Source organism: Sciurus carolinensis, chromosome 1, assembly GCF_902686445.1.
Source record: "Sciurus carolinensis chromosome 1, mSciCar1.2, whole genome shotgun sequence".
Taxonomy (NCBI): domain Eukaryota; kingdom Metazoa; phylum Chordata; class Mammalia; order Rodentia; family Sciuridae; genus Sciurus; species Sciurus carolinensis.
The window spans coordinates 179,649,303-179,663,262 of record NC_062213.1 but is presented as its reverse complement, the minus strand read 5'-3'; the positions used below and the strand labels follow the sequence as shown (position 1 = coordinate 179,663,262).

The 13,960-nt window shown below is 46.8% G+C and overlaps 1 protein-coding gene across 2 annotated transcripts in view; it reads right to left on the bottom strand.

The window, feature by feature from the left end:
- Positions 1-13,958, bottom strand: part of Mycl (MYCL proto-oncogene, bHLH transcription factor) — a 37,199-nt gene extending 23,241 nt beyond the window's left edge. Inside the window, exons 1-2 of one of the 2 annotated variants that reach the window (XM_047519279.1) lie at positions 13,844-13,958; positions 5,250-5,369 (exon numbers count right to left, since the gene is read on the bottom strand). The gene's annotated coding sequence lies outside the window, so the exon portion shown is untranslated. Of the gene's footprint in view, positions 1-5,249; positions 5,370-9,003; positions 9,156-13,843 lie in introns of those variants that run through there. The other variant, XM_047519287.1, reaches the window with a different exon arrangement.
- Between the last annotated feature and the right edge of the window lie 2 nt (positions 13,959-13,960).

Genomic DNA, 13,960 nt, shown 5'->3' with positions numbered 1-13,960 from the left:
TGCACACTCTAGCCAGACAGAAAGCTTGGCCATCTTCCTCTGAAGGCCCTAGCCTGGGCTTTCTTGCCACTGGGACTTTGCTCTCACCACCACCACCAGCTCTGCCCGTCACACTCTTACCTATCTCTGCTAACTGAAGTACTGGCCACCTTTTAAGCCTAGCTCTATGCAGGGCCCTTTTGCCAGAGCCTAATGGCCTTGGATTGAAATGCTTTGTGTGGGGCTGGGGGTGTAGCTCAGTGGTAGAGCTCTTGCCTAGCACTTGTGAGGCACTGGGTTTGATCCTCAGCACTGCATGAAAACAAATAAATAAAATAAAGGTGTTGTGTCCGTGTACAACTAAAACATTAAAAATAATAAAGTGCTTTGCATGCCTGTCTCCTGTATGCAGTGTGAACTTCTGTGTCCCACCCTTTCTGCCCAGCATTGTAGATGACATTCTGGAGAGTTCTGTACATGTGTGGTGGGAGTGCCTTCCTCCATCCCCACCCTTTCCCTCCTGGCTCTGGGTCTGGGTTCAGCCCCTTGTCCTAGCCTGGATCTGCTCCAGCAGTGGTGGCAACTCTAGGTCTAGCTCCTTATTCAGCTCTAACTCTAATTCTAGTTCTGACCTGCCTCAAACTTTAGCTCTAACTCCTGGCCTGCTGCCAGCTTTGACTCAGTATCCCAGACTAATGTGGGCTTAGCCTATGGCACTGGGATCAAATTCATGATGAATCCAACTGTTTCCCTCTCTTCTGAGTCTCATTTTCATTCTTGGCAGAAGTTTGCTGTCTCTGTGCTTCCAATCAGAGGGGGAGAGGGAAAGCAGGAGAAACCTAGGACAGAGGCCCAGACAGCCTGGGGTCATCACGCCTGCCTGGAGCCACCTTGCTGCAGCATCCAGTCCCATCTCAGGGCACTCATCAGTGATGTGGGAACCAAGAGTCCTGGGTTCAAAGCAAGACCCTCCCATTGACTGTCTCTGAGGCTTCATGCACCTCTTTGGGCCTGTTCTCTCATTTTGTAAAATGGGGATAACAGTTGACATGTGAACCACATGAAACAAGGCTGCAGAGCTCTGGTTGCAGTGCCTAGCACAGCGATAACTACCCAGGGGACCTTTCTCTTCACCCTTTCCCAGATCCATTGAGTCAGCTCCTGTAAGTGCCCTGTATACCTCACAGCGCCTGTTGCATAAGGCGCTGCCACCATGACATTGGTGGGCATGGCACAACTTTGCTTCCAGTTTGCTGGCTGGGACTATTGTCCCTAGGACATTTTGGGCAGTGGGGTAGAGCTGAAGTATTGTACTGGATCTCCTGTCCAGAACTCCATGTGCCTGATATTTGGACAAACGTCAGTTCGTAGGGCAGTGGGGGAAAGGTCAACCTCCATTTTTTGCTGTGGGATGAACAGATGTGTTTGCGTTGAGGTGATAGGGTGCTTCCTTCTCCCTTTCAACTGCTTACTAAGTCTCTGTTTCATCACAAAAGGCAAAGATTCCTATGGATAAGAACCCTTAGGGACCTTACTCCCCAAACATAGGACCAAACATCAATGGAGGTCTGTGTGTGATGTGTGAGTGGGTGGCTATGGATGGGCATGTGCAAGGCATATATATGGCATGGCATGCTGTGAATACAGGCATGTTAGAACACCACGTGCTTACTGTGTATATGTGTGGGTCTCTGTGATGTGGGTCATGGGAGGGCTCTGCCTGTATGCAGCATGTGTGTTGTGACTTCTGTGAGAAGGACTGTATATGTAGAGAAAGACAAGGAACTGGGAATGTGGTATAAGCAATTTATGTTGTGGGTCTGTATGTGATATGTGTCTTGTGGGAGTGGGCAGGGGGGCCCTGTGAGCTGAAGAGCTGTTAGGCAGTGGGCAGTTGCTGGAGCATTTGGGATTCCCTGCTGAACTCTGATGTGGCCTGGACCAAGGTCATTTTTCACTCTGTTCCTGCAGGAACACAGAAGGACAGTAGGGGCTAAGCTGAGGGGATCAGGGGATTGAGTTAATTTCTCCAGAGAGTTGGACACCCCACACCCAGCTGGCTGCCCTGCCCTGATGTCTGTGAATACGTCAGGGGAATAAACATGACCTTTGGAAGTCCTGCAATGTGTCTGGACAGGAGGCCTCACAGCTGGCAGTTCATGTGGGTTCTGTACCCCACAAATGCCCTGCCCGTGACCAGCAACTGAGGCTACTGGGGCTGATGGCCTTGCGGTGACTGCCCTGTCCTAGGTTCTTACCTCAGCACTTTAGCCCAGCTGTACAACTTCCAGAGCCTCCTTGCCAAGGGGACTTGGCCCAACTGCAAATCCACATCCCCCAGAACTCAAGGCCTGTGAGAGGGGAGAGTTTAGGGACTTCTAGGTCCAACCTGCACCCAGGTTGCTGACCTCTGAAGGAACCTGACTCAGAATGACACCTTAAACAGTGTGATCCCATCTACCTCCTGCCACGTCGGGATACATGCTACATGCTGCAAAAACCCTGGACCACGTGCATTTCCCACAATGCCCTCTGCAACCTGCTACCCAAATACTCCTCTCTACCTGGTTAACTCAGGTCATCTCTCAAACTTCAGGTTAAGTGTCAGCTTATCAGGATGCTTTCTGAGGCTAAAACTGCTCATTGTCAGCTAATATCCATTATTGGGCTTGGCCTTAGTTGCAGAGGTCTGATTTTTAGATGTACCTATGGTGGACCTGGCACAAAAAGCATATTTTCCAGAATTCCTTGCAGTTAGGTGTGGCTATGTGACTAAGTGCTAGTCAACAGCTTGTAGGCAGAAGTGTTTTGTACGATTTCCAGGAGCTGTTTTTAAAACTGTTTTTAAAGGGACAGTGTGCCATTTTTCACCCTTTCCTCCTTTAGGCTGACTGGAATGCAGACATGATGACTAGAGTTTGAGCAACTCTGTTGGATAATGAGGTAGAAGCAGCATATTAAGAACAACAAAGATGGGGCTGGGGTTGTGGCTCAGTGGTAGAGTGCTTGCCTGGCATGTGTGACACCCTGGGTTCAATTATCAGCACTGCATATAAATAAATAAATAAATAAAATAAAGATCCACTGACAACTAATATATATATATATATATATATAAAAAAAAGAACAACAAAGAATGGTACTGCAATAAGATGGAAAGCATAAGGGGCTCTGATGATCATGGATCCACCATCTGGATTAGTAATTTTCAGACTTCTAACCAGTTATCATGACTGTGATTTGGAACTTTCTGTCACCCACAACCAAATCTGGGTCTAATGGATACACTTTCCTTGGATTAACTATCTTTTCTCTGGTCCCTTCAGTTCTCTCTGCAAACACACTATATTCAACTAATTGCTTGCTTTATCTGTTCACTAGACTGCGCTCACAAGGGCAGGGTCTATGTCGTCTTCCAAAAACAGTATCTAAAAACCAAAAAATGTTACTTGTGTGAATAAAAGAGTGAAATACACATTCAGGTATCCAGATATGGATGAGACTATAAATTTGGGGTTATTAGTATAAATGTCAATAAAGTGGTGGGAAAGGATAGGATGAAGAGAAGAGAGGACTAAAGGAGGAGGTCCCCTGAACTTGATATCATTTAAGGTCAAGTTTAGGAGAAAATGTCCTAAAATAAGGCTGAAAAAAAAAAAAAAAAACTGTACAAACACAAACCTCAGCAGCAAGCTGGCAAGGACCAGGCTGAGGTTGCAGAGCAGAGGAGCTCTGAGACCACATACAAACACATGGTTTCCTCCAGTCACACGTAGTGACTTAGGATAGGAGCAGAGGAAAAAAATCATTCAGGTGTGACCCAGGATGAGGGTAGAGAAAGGTGTTGGTAAGAGGCATGCCAGTGAAATCAGGTACAGTCGTATACACCTGTAATTCCTGGGAGGCCAAGGCAGGAGGATCACAAATTGGAGATCAAGCTCTGCAACTTAGTAAAAAATTTTGAGACTAGTCTCACCAGTCCTTTCAAAAAAGGACCCAAATATGTATTTCAGTGGTAAAGTTCCCCTTAGTTCAATCCCCAGTACTGGAAAATGAATAAATAAAAGAAAGAAAAAAGAGTGAAAGTAGGAGGGCTGTTAGGCTGGAAAAAGATGGTAGAGGGATGGGAAGACCTAATGGGGTTGGAAAACAGGTGATGTAGGAGGGAATACAGACTTGAGTAAGGTGAGTATTTGACTTTTGACTATTTTTAAGGGTATAACTATGTCTAGCATGCCTAGGATAAAATTAAATTCACCAAGTAGTGTTTTTTCTGGCTTTGCAGGAACTTAGATTCCTCCTAGAGAGTACTGAGAATCCCAGGGGCTTCTTCCAGATGCACATAGAATTAGTTCATGAGGCCCTCTCCCACTCAAGACCGCAGTGTACCCACCCAGGGTACTGCCACTGGCAAAACTCAAAGCAGGCCTGATGTGACTGTTTGCATTAAGAACAACACTGCCCAAAGTCAAGAGCACTCATGTTGAGGGATGAAGTGATTAACGGCTCAGGATTCTAGAATCAGAAGATCTGGGTTTTCATTCTGGCTCTGTGACCTTGAGCATGTTGATTAACTTCTCTCAGCTTCAGTTTCCTGAACTGCAGAGAGGAGGATAACAAAGAACCCTTCACTGGGTAGTTGCAAAGTTCAAATGAGAAAATGCACACAAACCCCTTAGCATGACCTGGATATAAACCAAGTGGGTAACAAATGTTGGTGATTCTGACTTGTGTTATCGTCCTTGCGTTCATTAACTCATTTAACAAAAAGCTCTAGGCATTCCCTCACATATACCCAGTGTGTCAGCCAAAATGCATTTCCTGCTATTTCCAAACACTTCACATGTTGGCTTTATACACGTGGTTTGCTCTTTCTGGATTGCCCTTCACTCCTTAGTTGGCTGGCAAACTTGAAATGTGAGCCTCAATTAACGCCTGATCTTCTCAAGGCACTTGCCCTCAGGCTGAGGATGTAGCTCAGTGATAGAGTACTTATCTAGCATGCAGGAGACACGGGTTCAATTCCCAGCACCAAAATAAATAAATGAAACAAGAATCAAGGCACTTGCCTGTTTTCTCCAGCCTGGATCAGATGCCTCCTCTGGGTTCCCATATGCCCACGGCTATCTCATTGCACAACTCTGAAGGAAGGACCAATCATATAGACCCCCAGCATTGTGCAACGTGACAACTTTGCTCATTATCTTTCTTGGTTCCCTCTATCATGGTTTTTATCACATGCTTACTGTAATGATTTATTTATCCTTTACCTTCCTTCAGACTCTGAACTCCTTGAGGACTCTGGCTGACACATAGTCAGGGTGTAGTGAATGCTGTCTTGAGTGGAGGGATCCTGGCCTAGTTCTTGCATCCTGAGGCTCCTAGGCTGGCTGGGGAGACAGAATGAACCACCAGAAAATGTGTCAAGAAGTAAGCATCACCAGAGGTTCACAGCCCTGAGATTTTTTGAAGACAAACAGACTTGCAAGGGGCAATTCAGTGGTCAATGGGAGGTTGGTACAAGGACAGAAGAATGAGATACTTATAAAACCAAAGGCCCCCACACTTCGCTCCCTATCCCACAATTTGTACCTGGTCTAAAATGAAGGAAATAATTAGTTTAAAGAACTCACAGAGGTGGGAGTGGGGAAGCTGAGGTTGTGGCTCAGTGGTAGAGCACTTGCCCAGCATGTGTGAGGCACTGGGTTCGATTCTCAACACATGTAAGTAATAAGATAAAGGTCCATCAACAACTGAAAAAAGATTTAAAAAAAAAAAAAGGTCTTACAGGGAACCACCTGCGCTAATGCTCTTTGCCAGGCCTTTTTTTTTTTTTTTTTTTTTTGTGGTGCTGGGGATTTGAACCCAGGGCCTTGTGCTTGCAAGGCAAGTACTCTACCAGCTGAGCTATATCCCCAGCCCGCCAGGCCTATTTTTATATGCATGGTAGGCAGGAGTATAGCATGGAAGTAGGAGGATGTAACCAGAGGGTCTCACTTTGCTCTAAAATATCATTTGAGGCTTAGAGGCTTAGCTCAATTTAGAGCACTTCCCTAGTATGTGCAAGGCCCTGAGTTCAATCTCCAACACTGCAGAAAAGGGGAAAAAAAAATTTTTTTTGAGCATTAGTACTACCATAGGTAGGGAACAGATTATATATAGGGCATTTAGAAAAGGGTTCTCTTCCTCGATGTGGATTTGGACTATTTTTGCTGAGAATAAACACTTTTGTAGGTGTGTGTGTGTCTGTGTGTGTGTATGCATGTGTGTCTGTATGCATGTGTGTGTGTGTTTGATCTGCTTTCAACCACCCCATTGTCATCCCTATTTTCTCCAAAAGTCCAAGTCAGAACAATGAGGAGGAGGCATAGCTTGTCACTTCTCACTGATATAAAGACTTTAAAGGGGCAAGACCTCAAAAATCAAAATGGCCACACCTCCCCCAGGCTGTTGGCTGAAGCCTGTTTCCCTATGTTCTCCTGCTGTGATACTATTCTAGACTAAGTAACTCAGACTTTGGAAAATATTCGACTGTTTCTTATCCTGTTGATCCTGTCCCATGTGGCTTGTAGGGGTGAGGTTTCCTACAAACCTGATGGAGGTTTTGCCTGTGGGGAAATGAAAAGGTGGTTTCTTTTGGGGTGTGTAGGGAAGAAGGATCTGAGACAGGGGGAAAAAATTAGGAACAAAGTGAACTCATAAGGGGACATCCTGTGAAACAGTTTAACAGATTTCGATTGTCTTCCCCTTGGGTAGTTATGTGACAGGTACAATTTGAGATTATTTCTTCTAGTTGTATTTCCCTACAGGAATTCCTGCCCTTCAGTGAAGTTCACTGCATTCACATGGACCTCAGGTTTCTGGTGCTGGAAGGGAAGTTGTTGGGGGAGACTACAAAGGAGGTTAGCTTGCTCCAGGCCAGATCTGGGTAGATTGATGGGCAGGAAGAAGCATCAGGCTCTGCTCAAGACCAACAGAGTGAGGAATCCTGCTGGGCAGGATGCCCTGGAGCAGAGGTAGGGGAGAGGAAGGGGACCTTGAAGGGAATAAAATATGGAGAGGTCCATTGGAATAGAGAAGGCAGTCAGGGTAAGCAATGTGGATCCAGCAGAGGTTCAGGTGAGCCCAGCAATGGGTCCTTCTGGGGATAGAGAACTTCAAGCCCCAGGGCAGGACAAAGTCTCAGTGAAAGGTAAAGGAGGTGAGGGAGAGCATCCCTCAGATGCAGTCCCAGGCCCTGGGTACTGCCTCCCTCCCACCATGTCCCACAGGAAGCCAGGCTATGGGCTGCAACTAGGCTTCCTTACTGCTCTCTGCTTGGTGGAAAGGTTCTGATAACAAGCAGGATGGTCTTTGGCTACCTGAGGAAACTCCCACTTGTCACCTGCCCTATCCTTCACCTCCCACTTCTCCCTAGTGACCAAGGAAGTCCTTGGGCAGCTGGAGGAACCTACTACCTACCACTTTTCCTTGGGTCTGCTCTCCTAGGAGAAGAAAATGTTGACAGTCTCCAGGAAGAGAAGTAGGGTAAAGGGAGGCTCCAGAAGCTGTGACTGTCCTCTGTGATACCCTTCCCTCTCCCATTCAACATAAGCCCAGAATTCTGAATTCAGAGGACAAAGAATGCAGCTTACTACTTAAGGTTTAGAACCCAGCTCAGCTCAAAAGCTTAGACTCAGACACCAAAGCTCAAAGCCATTCCAGTGCATATAACAGTCTATAACTTAGAACTCAGAGCCCAGGACAGCCCAACCCTAATCCAAAGTTCAGAGCCCAGAACCCAGACAGAACTCAGAGCACAACTCAGTCCAGGCCCAAAGTTCAGCCTATGCCAAAGAAAAGAATCAGAACTTAGAGCCAAGTCCAGACTTAAAACCCAGCTCATAGAGTCAGGGCCCAGAATTCAGACCAAAGTTAAGCTCAAAATCTAGAGCCCAAGGCAGCCCAGAGTCCAGCTCAGAAACTACCCCAAAGCCTAGAACTTAACACTTAGCTCCAGAACTCAGAATCCAGTTTAACAGTCAATGTGACCTAGAACTCTATACCCAGTCCAGTAGTTTCTTGCTGATCTTTCTGGGGGTAGCCTCAAAAGAAGAGGCCAAGGCCATAAGCAGAAGAGAGGGAATTTCAGATCCCATCCCTTCTAGTAGGAGGAGATGAGGAGCTGATGTTTGGGGAAGGGGGATCAGTGGTAGGGCAGATGGTTTTCCTACTCCTAGTTTGGAGGGTCCAAATCATAGGAATTCAGAGGCCAGGCAAAACAGCCTGGGGCTTTCTCTGCTAGGGTAGCCCATCAGAATCCTAAAGGGACAGGATGCAGAGTCCTGCTGCTGTTAACTTGCTGTGTGGCCTTGGGTAAGTCCTTTCCCTTCTCTGGTCTCACTGCTCCCAGAAAGGATATTAGAATATCCTTTATTTAGACCTACAGACCCAGAAACAGAGGAAGGGACTATTATAATCTCTTCATCCAATTATTCTTTAATCCATCATTTATTTAAAAAATATTTTTTATTTGTAGGTGAACACATTACCTTCATTTTATTTTTATGTGGTGATAAGGATCGAACCCAGGGCCTCACATATGCTAGGTGAGCACGCTTCCACTGAGCCACAACCCCAGCCTTCCATCATTTATTGAACAAAATAATAGCTAATTTTAGAGAGGGGGATAAAATGGTCAGATTTTTTTTTTTTTTTTTTTTTTTCAAAAAGTCACCTGAGATTGGATCAGACCAGTGAGGGTTCAGGGACTGAAGATGATGAATGGCAATGTTATCTTAGAAAGCACAGATGTAGTCATTTCACTGCTATGCTCAGTCCCTTCCATGGCTCCCACTCTCTTTAGGATGAGGATGCAATGCTTCCATCTTAATCTCACAGTGCTGATTCTCATCCACCAAAAGCCCCACCAGTCCTGGCTGCTCACTGGTCTAACACCCACCACCCTTCTTCACACCTACATGCCTGTGGTGCTCCCTTCTTCCTGGGCATACACCATTGCTTATTTCAGGAACTCCTACTCACCTGATAGGGCCTGGCTCCACCATCACCTCCTCTATGGAGCCTTCTTAGACCTCTGCCCCTCAAACAGAATCTGGTGTTCCCAATTCTGCTTAAGTGTTAAATCTCAGAGCATGGCAAGAAATTTGTTTTCTTGGTATCTGTTAATCAAAGACATACATCCTGCCAATCAGGGAAAGGATAAAAAAAAAAAAAAAGAAACTATCATCTGTTTTGCACATAAACATCATCTCACCAGATCCTCAGGATAACACCATAAGGCATTGCTACAAATCAGATAGATGATGCTCAGAGAAGTTGTGACCTGCCCAAAGTCACACAGGTAACCAGAGACAGAACTGGATTCAAACTCCGACAAGCTGGACTCTAGGTCCCAGTTATGCCATTATCTCTTGCTCTCAATCAGCATGAGATCACAGCATTATCACAAGAAGCTGGAGGCGCTGACTTGACACAGTGGGGGTGGGACACAGAATTCACATAGTACTAGGTTGCCTGATGTGTGTGTGTGTGTGCGTGCATACGGATAAAAAGGAAGCCCAAAGTAGAGGCAGGACTCTAGGAGGTATCCAAGGAAGGTTTTGCACCTGTTGAACTGACCCATGTCTAGACTCTTCCAACTCTCAGAGGGTCAAGGCCAGTAGACCAAGGCAGGGCTTCCTTGCAGGAACATAGTATGAGCAGGAGGAGGGCAGAGTTTTGGCCAGCTAGAAAGGGACAGGCATTGCTCAGACATTAGTCCCTGACCTCTCCTCCAAGGCCAGGCTTTATCTGGGCTCTTGCTCAAGGAACTTGTTCCCTGATGTAAGGTATCCTGAGGACACCTAGTAGTGTGTCCTCACCTACTAGACCTTCCTGCGTGTTGCACCATGGCCTCAGAAGCGTGGCTCTTTGAGCCAAAACTGATATCATCCAACTCCTTCCACTCCGTCATTCTTACATCTTCTCAGCAGTCTGAGAAAGGGCTCTCTTTTTTCTGGGGAAAAGGACCGTGAACTTGAAAAAGACTAAGATCGAAAGACCCTAAGACACTGATTGGTGGCGGGCAGTGTGTGTGGAGGGGCATGAGCTGTACCAAAGAATCTCTGGGCACTCTCTATACCCCTGATCTCTGAGAGAACTGGGGCTCAGAAGTCAGACCCATAACCCAGTTCAAAGCCAGCAGAGGAGGCTTCCCTGTGGCATGGTCTCTAGCCTCCTGAGATCAGATGGGTCAGTCCTGAGGCCTCTCCTGCTTCACAATTACCCAACCAGTATCCAGGCAGGAACTGGCAGCCTCAAGTGACTTCAAGGGCCCTCAGATACTTCCTCCCCAAAGAACCTCTCTTGGGACCCTGCTGCCCTACCTCCTCCCCACAGGGCAAACAAAGGGACAAGACGGGGAATAGGCTGAGGCCTTGCCATCACAGCAGCTATTCCAGGAAGCCCTTGCTGTGGGCCTGCCCAACCCTTATCTCTTCAACTTGTCCATTCTCTTGGAGTACCACCACCTGGGATGTAAATTTGTTCATGGTTGCTGAGACATGCATGTTTCAAGGCATGGGCTTGGTTCCTTTTCTACAGAAGACAGGGTGGTAGGTCTGTCAGGTAGCGACTAAAAAGATCTTACCGCTGGATAACAGATCAAAAGCTACTCCACCTGGCAACTATGGCAATCCACCAACAACTTTCACTCAGCAACAATATCCTAGCACCAACTCCCCAACAGCTCTACCTGGTAATCCTGTCCTGGCATCAGCCCACTATACTAGAAATACCACCTTGAGTGACCAGACATAAGTCTAACCCCTAATCATTTACAAGCAAATTTCCTTCCCTCTGGCCTGAGTGGTCTTACTTGATGAATTTTCGTCCAAGTAATGATAATAATAACAATAAACAACATTTTTAAGTGCTTACTGCATGTCAGGCACACTGAGTGTTCCACTTACTTCTCATGCCAACTCTAGGAGATAGGTATAGTTATTATCCCTATTTGGCAGGTGGGGAAACTGAGGCTAAAAGAGATTCATTATTTGCCCAAGAGTAAAATACAATGATAAAGATGGGGTCTGAAGCCAGGTAATCATCTCTGGGATCTTTGCACCTAACACTGCTTCTCTCCCTTCCAGGAAGCTCATGGGGCCCAGTAGCCTCCCCAGTGGCCCTCTGAGGAGTGCGCTAGAGCACGTTGCGAAGGCTACTAGGTGGGCCTTTATGCCCTGTAAGGGAACAGATAGGTAGAGAACACCCAGGGGAGATTTGCAGTTCATTTGTTCTTGGCTGTGAGGATGAACTAGGCCCAGAAATTATAAGGATGGCCGGGAGGGTGTCCCACCACAAAGTGGGGAGCTGCTTGCCTCTCAGGGAGAAGCTTTCACTGCTGTGCTAGATGGAGAATATGTTACTGCACAGAATGAGCCCAGGTTTCTGTTCCAGGCTCTTGAGGTAACCAAGCTGGAGAGAATGCCAGCTGCCTACTCTGGACTTGAGCCTCAACAAAATTTGTTGGGTTCCAAGCCTGATGGTATGGGGGTAAGCAGGTGGAAGGAGAGTGCCTACAGGCCCAATGTGTCGTGTCATCAGGACTGTAGGCACCTGGAGGACAACCACCAAGTTCATCGTAAGAAAAAGGGGGCTGGCTTGAGGTTTGTAAAATATAATCCCCATTTCTCCTGTCCTATAGAATGGGACCACTCCCCAGGGGTGTTTTAAGAGGTAAATAAGATGATCTACATAAGGCAAAATTACTTAGCACAATGCTGGCCCAGCATACAGAGGGTGCTTGATAACTGAGAGCTATTGAATTAACAGTGCCCTGATTTACTTAATGGAGAATGAGTATTTCTAGTGGTGTGTACGGGGCTCTATTCTGACCAATATGAAACGTGGAGTTGAAGTTGCAAGGGGCATATAGATCTAAATTTGGAGTGAGAAAACACTGGGCAATAGAGCCAGCATTCAAAACAGTTTCCACAGCCTGGAATAAGCAAGATGACATTGTTCTACTCTGAGCTTGACGACATTACACAAAGCAGAGGATGGGGGAGAGACCTAACTTGACCCCAGCTCCGGTGAAAAGGATCTGAATGATTTAGTTGACCACAACCTGATGGGAACTAATCATGGGAGAGAAAGGCTCTGAAGCCCAGCAGTCTTAGGCTGCATTAACAATGTGTCGTGTCCAGACTGGGGAAAATAATAGGCCTATTGTGCTGGCCTAGTCAGGCCATATCTGGAATCTTGCGTTGCTACACTGACAGACTGGAATCAGGCCAGGAGGGGGACCAGCCCAGCCTCAGCTCCCAGGCACTAGTGCTAAATGCTTCCAGTGCATTTTCTTGTTTCATCCCCTAACCAATCCTATTAGGTTCTGTTAAAGTCCCCACCTTACACACTAGGAGGTTAACCAAGTTATCCAGGATCAACCACAGAGCTAGTGCAGGAGGAAACTGAGGCTTTTCCAAATGGGCACCTCTTGTGCTTGCACCTGAGATGTGAACATTCATTCACTTCACACATATGTGTTAATATCCTACAGTGCACCAGGGGCTTCAAACTAGTTAGTGGGATATAGAAGTGAAAAAGATGTAATTCCTTTTCACTACATCATGATCTAACAGTGGAATCCAAATCACTTATGAGATGGTGTGATTCTATAGGAACGGAGATTTTAGGCCAGAAGGGTTCATAGCATCCACCTTGGCCATCTCAAGCCCATAGAAGGAATGGGAGACAGAATGGTGTCACCCAGCTCTGGGTGGAATCACAGGGGCCTGTCCATGCCCTTTTCATGGTGTTCAAGTGCTTCACTTTCACTCACTTTTGCTCAGCAATGACCAAGAACTGTGTGCCCAAATGGGGTCTACTAGGGCACAGAAGGCAGCTTAGTGTGGCCATCCTGGGATCTTATCTCTCCTCCCTGTAACCAGAGATTTAAAGAAAGAAAGAAAGAAAAAACAAAACAAAACCAAAACAAACAAACAAAACCAGTCTGATAAAAAGAACCATAGGAACATGGGTGAGTGGTCTTTGAGAGTTCAGCAGTTCCATCACTAATCAGAACTGGCCTCCGCTGGGTCTCCTGAGTATCTGGGAAGAGAATGGGGTGACACTGGCAGAGCTGGAAGAAAAAGACTTCTTTTTTGGCATCTGTGCCTGGTCTCTGTACTAGATAATGTCCTCCCATCTTCTTTCAAAGGTTATACTACTCTACACTCTTTCTGAAAACCTATCCTGATAGTTTCAAGCCAGAGTGTGTCTGTAGCTTTGTATCTCCCAGGGCTTCTTGTTGGGGAGGCACACGTACCCCATTCAGCCTTCTGTAATTATGCTTAAAGGAACAGAATAGGGCTATTAAGAGCAAAGACAAATCAGACAAAACCTTCCAGGCCTGGCTCTGCCACGTAACAGCTGTTCCCCTTCTCTGAATCTCCTTTTCCTCGGCTGTAAAATGGGGATAATAATAGTACCACCCTCATATGGTGGTTGTGAGGGCTGAATGAGATCATGTTAAGCGTGGAGGAAGCTATCCATAAAAGGCTGCTGTTACCATACTGGACTCTATAGCTCGGGAGCTCCCTGCCAACGGGGGCAGACACTGGGTTGCCTCGTTTTTCTGCCCCATCGGGAAGGTCCCCATAGATGCCAAAGGCAGGAAGAGGAAATGGTCGATCTCTGGGAACTAAAGAGGGACATCGGTTGGGAAAGGGCCAGCCTAAATCCTTCAGGTTTGAGGGAGAGGGAGACGCAACCTGACTTCAGATTTTAAAAGGGGGCAGTGGACCACCAAGTCCCCACCTTTCCTAGGTCTGGGGGTTAGAATTCATGGGCTGGCTGCAGACTCGACTCAGGGAGAACTCACTCTGGGGGACCTCGGGCAGGTCATTTTCAGCCTTGGGCCTCAGTTTCCTCGGGCGTGTCAGGAGGGTCCCGCAGACTTCCCTAGGTTGCTGCGCGCAGCCGGATGCCGGTTCCGGGG